The 5,502-nt window shown below is 43.5% G+C and overlaps 1 long non-coding RNA gene across 1 annotated transcript in view; it reads right to left on the minus strand.

The window, feature by feature from the left end:
- LOC115067264 overlaps nucleotides 1-4,226 on the minus strand; it is a 10,057-nt gene extending 5,831 nt beyond the window's left edge. The window contains exon 1 of the long non-coding RNA XR_003846687.1: nucleotides 4,155-4,226. This is a non-coding gene — a long non-coding RNA (uncharacterized LOC115067264). The remainder of the gene's footprint in view (nucleotides 1-4,154) is intronic.
- Between the last annotated feature and the right edge of the window lie 1,276 nt (nucleotides 4,227-5,502).

The raw sequence follows: 5,502 nt of genomic DNA on the forward strand, positions 1-5,502 counted from the left end.
CCTTTATCAGAAGTTTGTAGCTGCAGCTCTTCAAAATACCAGAAATACTTGGCCATCCATGTATATAATCCATTATATGGATGATATTCTAATAGCAGGCACAACAGGGGAAGTGGTATTACAATGTTATGCTCAGTTAAAGTCTGATTTATTTGATGTAGGTTTACAAATAGCCCCTGAAAAGGTGCAAACACAGGATCCCTACTCTTATTTGGGTTTTCAGATTGATGGGCAAAAAATAACTAATCAAAAGGCTATCCTTAGACTTGATAAACTGCAAACCTTAAATGATTTCCAAAAACTATTGGGTGATATTAATTGGCTATGTCCTTATTTAAAGTTGACCACTGGGGACTTAAAGCCCCTCTTTGACATCCTTAAAGGGGATGCAAATCCAACCTCACCCAGAGAACTTACTGAGGAGGCCAGAGTCGCCATACGTAGAGTTGAGGAAGCAATTGCTAATCAGTTAGCAATATAGATTATTGTAAGCCTTTATGGCTCATAATTTTTAATACTCCACTATCGCCTACAGGTCTTCTTTGGCAAGAGCCTGATCATCCTCTTATGTGGGTACATTCACCTGCCTCCCCAAAAAGGGTATTGCTTCCATATTATGATGCAGTAGCTGACTTAATGATTATTGGTTGAGACCACAGTCGTAAATATTTTGGTGTGGAACCTCTTCATATTGTGCAACCTTATACCAAGGATCATATTAACTGGCTACTTCAGAACTCAGAAACTTGGCTAATAGCTTGTGCTAATTTTCTGGGGGTTTTAGATAACCATTACCCACCTGACAAGCTTATTCAATTTTGTAATCTGCATACTTTCATTTTTCCATGCATTACTAGCCAGCATGGCAGATTATACTTGGAATGATCAGGTTGTGTGGTTTCGAACCAACAAAACCTCTGCACAACTAGTGGAACTGTCTGCCATTATATCAGTTTTCTCTATGTTCCCTGATACACCTCTTAATATATATACTGATAATGCATACATAGCTCGTACTGTGCCTCTTCTGGAAACTGTTCCTATAATTGGGCATGTTTCTGAAGCTGCAGATCTTTTTTGTCAGTGCCAGCACCTCATTTGTCAGAGGACGGCCCCATTCTTTTTAGGACACATTAGGGCACATTCTAATCTTCCAGGACCTTTAACGGCTGGCAATCAGGTCACTGATGCAGCCACCAAACTTGTAGCTATTGCTACTTTTTCTAATATTGCTCAAGCTCAATGGGCACATGAGTTGCATCATCTCAATGCAGCTTCTTTGCGATTAATGTATAAACTTACCAGAGAACAAGCTAGACAAATAGTTAAAGAATGTAAGACTTGTGTCACTTTCCTTCCTGTTCCCCATCTAGGAGTCAATCCTAGAGGACTTGTTCCTAACATGCTTTGGCAAATGGATGTATCTCATTATAATGAATTTGGCAAATTTAAATATATTCATATTTGCATTGATACTTTCAGTGGACTTCTCTGCACTTCCTTACAAACAGGTGAAGCTACTAAACATGTTATTGCTCATTTGCTCCATTGCTTTTCTATACTGGGTACCCCAAAACATATTAAAACAGATAATGGCCCTGGATATGTATCTCAAGCCTTTCACAATTTCTGTAATACCTTGCAGATAAAACATACAGCGGGAATTCCTTATAACCCACAGGGCCAAGGCATAGTTGAAAGGGCTCATTTACTTATAGGAAAAAATACGCTGAATAAAGTAAAAAAGGAGGAATGGTATCCCATCAGGGGATCCCCCAGGAACTTATTAAATCATGTACTCTTTATTTTAAATTTTTCTTTCACAATTTCTGTAATACCTTGCAGATAAAACATACAGCGGGAATTCCTTATAACCCACAGGGCCAAGGCATAGTTGAAAGGGCTCATTTACTTATAGGAAAAAATACGCTGAATAAAGTAAAAAAGGAGGAATGGTATCCCATCAGGGGATCCCCCAGGAACTTATTAAATCATGTACTCTTTATTTTAAATTTTTAAAATTTAGATGCTCATGGTAAGTTGGCTGCAGATCGTTTTTGGCACCCAGAATCAAAAAGACAGTATGCCATGGTCAAATGGAAAGACCCCCTGGATAATTTGTGGCATGGCCCAGATCCAGTATTAATATGGGGCAGAGGATCTGTCTGCATTTATTCACAGCAACATGATGCAGCCCGCTGATTGCCTGAACGCTTAGTAAAGCAAATAAATACTAATCAACGTTCCAGGGAAAATGAGGCTCCCTGAGAAATGTTTTTCTTTTCTCTCTGTTCTCTTTCAGACTGCAATGGCCTCTGCTTGTTACATCCTGCTCCTCCTGATTGGTCCCATTTGGTCGCAGATGGTGTTGCAGTGGGAATTCCAGGTTAAAGAGGGAAACACACACTCTGATGACAACATTCAAACCATTGGCACTGCCTGCTGTCCAGTGAAGGGTTGTCAAACAACCATCGTCATCCCAATCACTCCGTCTATTTTATCCTCTAAATTAAGATCTCACATTGTTTCACTTATGATAATAGACACAGGTGTCTCACGGATAGTAATGATAAGGGTCAATTCATAATTCGTATAGACGACCCTTGGGACGTCAGGTGGCAGAATGGAGTTCGAGGAAAAATTTTTTATAATAATGGGTTTGCCTTACTCCTGGCGGGGTCCTTATCTATTTCCCGTTGGCTGGTCCCTGCTACCATTGAGAAACAAGTGAGACAGGTTATTATTATGAGACTAAGCTTCAGTCTGCCATACAGTCAAACTCCACCCTTAATCTTGCCCTTTGGCACAATTATCTAAATTTCGCTTTACAGTTGTTGAACCTTTCTAATATCAATGCTTCATTGTGTTTGTTGTGTGCCTCCTTGGTTTGGCCTTTACTAGCCGCTGTCCCTGTTAATAATTCCTCTGCACTCAATATCGTTGCCACTGGCACTGCACCTTCTCCCCCCCATGCCGTCAATTCCATTGCTTCATAATCCTGCTCAGAATATTTCCCTCTGCTATATCACTGCTATCTACATTTCCCCCTCCTTCGTATGCCACAGTAGTCGCTCTGTCAGTTCACCTCTTTATGCTCCCCCTCTAACGTCTTTCTGGTGCAATGAGTCCCTGTATCAACAGATCACTCTTTCCTCTCCAGGACCCTGTGTATTAATTACTATTGTACCCCAACTAAACGTATTCTCCAGAGGAGTTCTCCTGGCTACTCCGCCCACGTATTAAGAGAGGAGTGTTCATCCCTTTTGCAATCGGGATAGGATTTACTATTTCTGCCAGCCTTTCGGTGGGGGCCTTGGGACATACTCTCTACACTGAAAAGGAATTCAATTCCCAATTACAGCAAGTTATAGAATCCACAGCCAGTAGTCTTGCGTCCTTGCAACGCCAGTTGACTTCCCTGGCACAAGTCACCCTTCAAAATCATAGGGCCCTTGATCTTATTACTGCTGAAAAGGGGGGAACTTGCCTTTTCTTACAGGAGGAATGCTGTTTCTACGTCAATGAATCGGGATTAGTGGAACAAAATATACAGACCCTGCAGACCATCAGTTACAAACTGCATCATTTTTATCAAAGCCCTTCTAGATGGTTGGACTCCCCTTTCTTTTCTTGGATTCCCTCTGTAATTCCATCCCTCCTCATCCTACTGCTTCTTCTTACACTAGGGCCATTGTTGGTAAAAAGGCTGTTGGTCTTTATTAAGCAGCAAATAGAGGCTCTTCACACTGCAAAACCAATACAGGTCCATTACCATCGTCTTGATCTTATGGATCGAGAGTTGATAGGGACACGTTGCTATGATGGCACCACTAGCCATCCCCCTTGAGAGGTGAACTGGACAGTCAGTGATGGGTACGTGAGAATCCCCCCTTGATGGCAACCTAAGACAGGAAGGTAGTCTAATGCTACTACCTTATCCAATGACAGGTAAGCCCTTGGGAAAGGATACTCCAACCTAAGACAGGTGCAGTTCCCCAAGGGTCTAGCAACCTTCGATCCCTAAACTCTATAAAGAAAAAAGGGGGACCTGTTGGGAGCCTGAGGCTCAGCCATTTCTCAGGGCTGCTGGCAGACCTGAGTTGGTGACCTTTCCATTCAGGCCACAACCTTGGCTTACAGCCAGGGCCCACAACCTTGTTCTCCTTTCTAGTTATCAGTAGATTCCTCCCTTAGAGTACATCTGGGTCCCTGTGTTCTGACTGATGTAATTATTTGCAGTCTTTGCTCCTTTGTTCTCATTCTCTATTTAAACTCATGCTTGTGCTTTAATAAACGAGACTTGATCAGAGCCCTGTCTTGTCTCCATTTCTCTTGTCGCTTGCCTCATCCACGGCCCCACTCCCCAATCCAGGTACTTCATGGCAGTTTCCGCAGGTCAGAACCAAGTCACGCAGCGGAGTGGCCTCCCGCACATTGTGATGGGACTATGGATCTAGGGGCCACACATGGAGAAACAGCTATGGAGAGATAGTTGTGGCAGGCTTTAGGCTGATGAAATGATGTGACATCATAATCTACCAAGGTAACTGTGAAGTAGCTCATCTCTTCTACCATGATTAGTTCAAATTATCAATGAAATGGGGTCGCTGTATTCCAAAGGGACAAGCTTTGGAGTGCTAGATTTGCCAGTGGAATGGATGAACACATGCCCTGTGAGTGCCACTCCTGATTTCCTCTATGCTTTTCAGAAGTTTGAGGGAACTTTAATTTTCCCCCTAAGCTTGTTAACCCTGCTTATTAAACACAGGGCTAGGGGTAGGGAGGCTGTGGTGCTTTAATCCTGATTACATTTCTGTCCTTTCTAGATAATTTCTTTTGGGTGATTTAGGGTAAATGTTCATAGTCAGAGACTCCAACTGTTACCCTGCTTTTCCCTGAGATAGTGTCATATACCTTGGGGTTGAGACCCAGGGGAGGCCTTGTAATCCCATGGCAGCAGGGTCAGGCTTCTGGGAATGCAGGGCTTTATCTGCACATTTCTCAGATGCTGTGGTGAGGAAGTAAGACTGTACTGGCCCACTAGTTTTGGCTAACAGGTGGCTGGCTCCTCATGGTATAAGAACAAGCATGGCTGACCAGTGCTTGGCCGTTGCCTGCAGCCTCCAGTCTCATGCTGGGCTGTCTTTAATTTCAACTCAGGCCTCTGCCAAGCCTGGCACTTCTGCATGCCCTTTGAGGCTAACACATCTGGGTAGATACACCACACAGGAAGTGCTAACTTTGATTGTGAAGGGGTGTCTCTGCTAGTGCTGCATTCCTATAGTGGTGGCTTGTTGAATGGGAAAAGAGATGTGTTGAGCTCAGCTCCGCTAGCCCCCAAATTATTTCAGCCACAAGCCAGGCATGGTCATGCATGACTGCAATCCCAGCACTTGGGAGGTAACGGGATGAAGATTAGGAGTTCAGGGCCACCCTGGGCTACATGGGTCGCTGTTCCCCACCACCACCCTCCGCAAAGGAGGGAGAGAGAAAGTGAGTCAA

The sequence above is a fragment of the Nannospalax galili genome, unplaced genomic scaffold, assembly GCF_000622305.1.
Source record: "Nannospalax galili isolate Female #2095 unplaced genomic scaffold, S.galili_v1.0 scaffold685, whole genome shotgun sequence".
Taxonomy (NCBI): Eukaryota; Metazoa; Chordata; class Mammalia; order Rodentia; family Spalacidae; genus Nannospalax; species Nannospalax galili.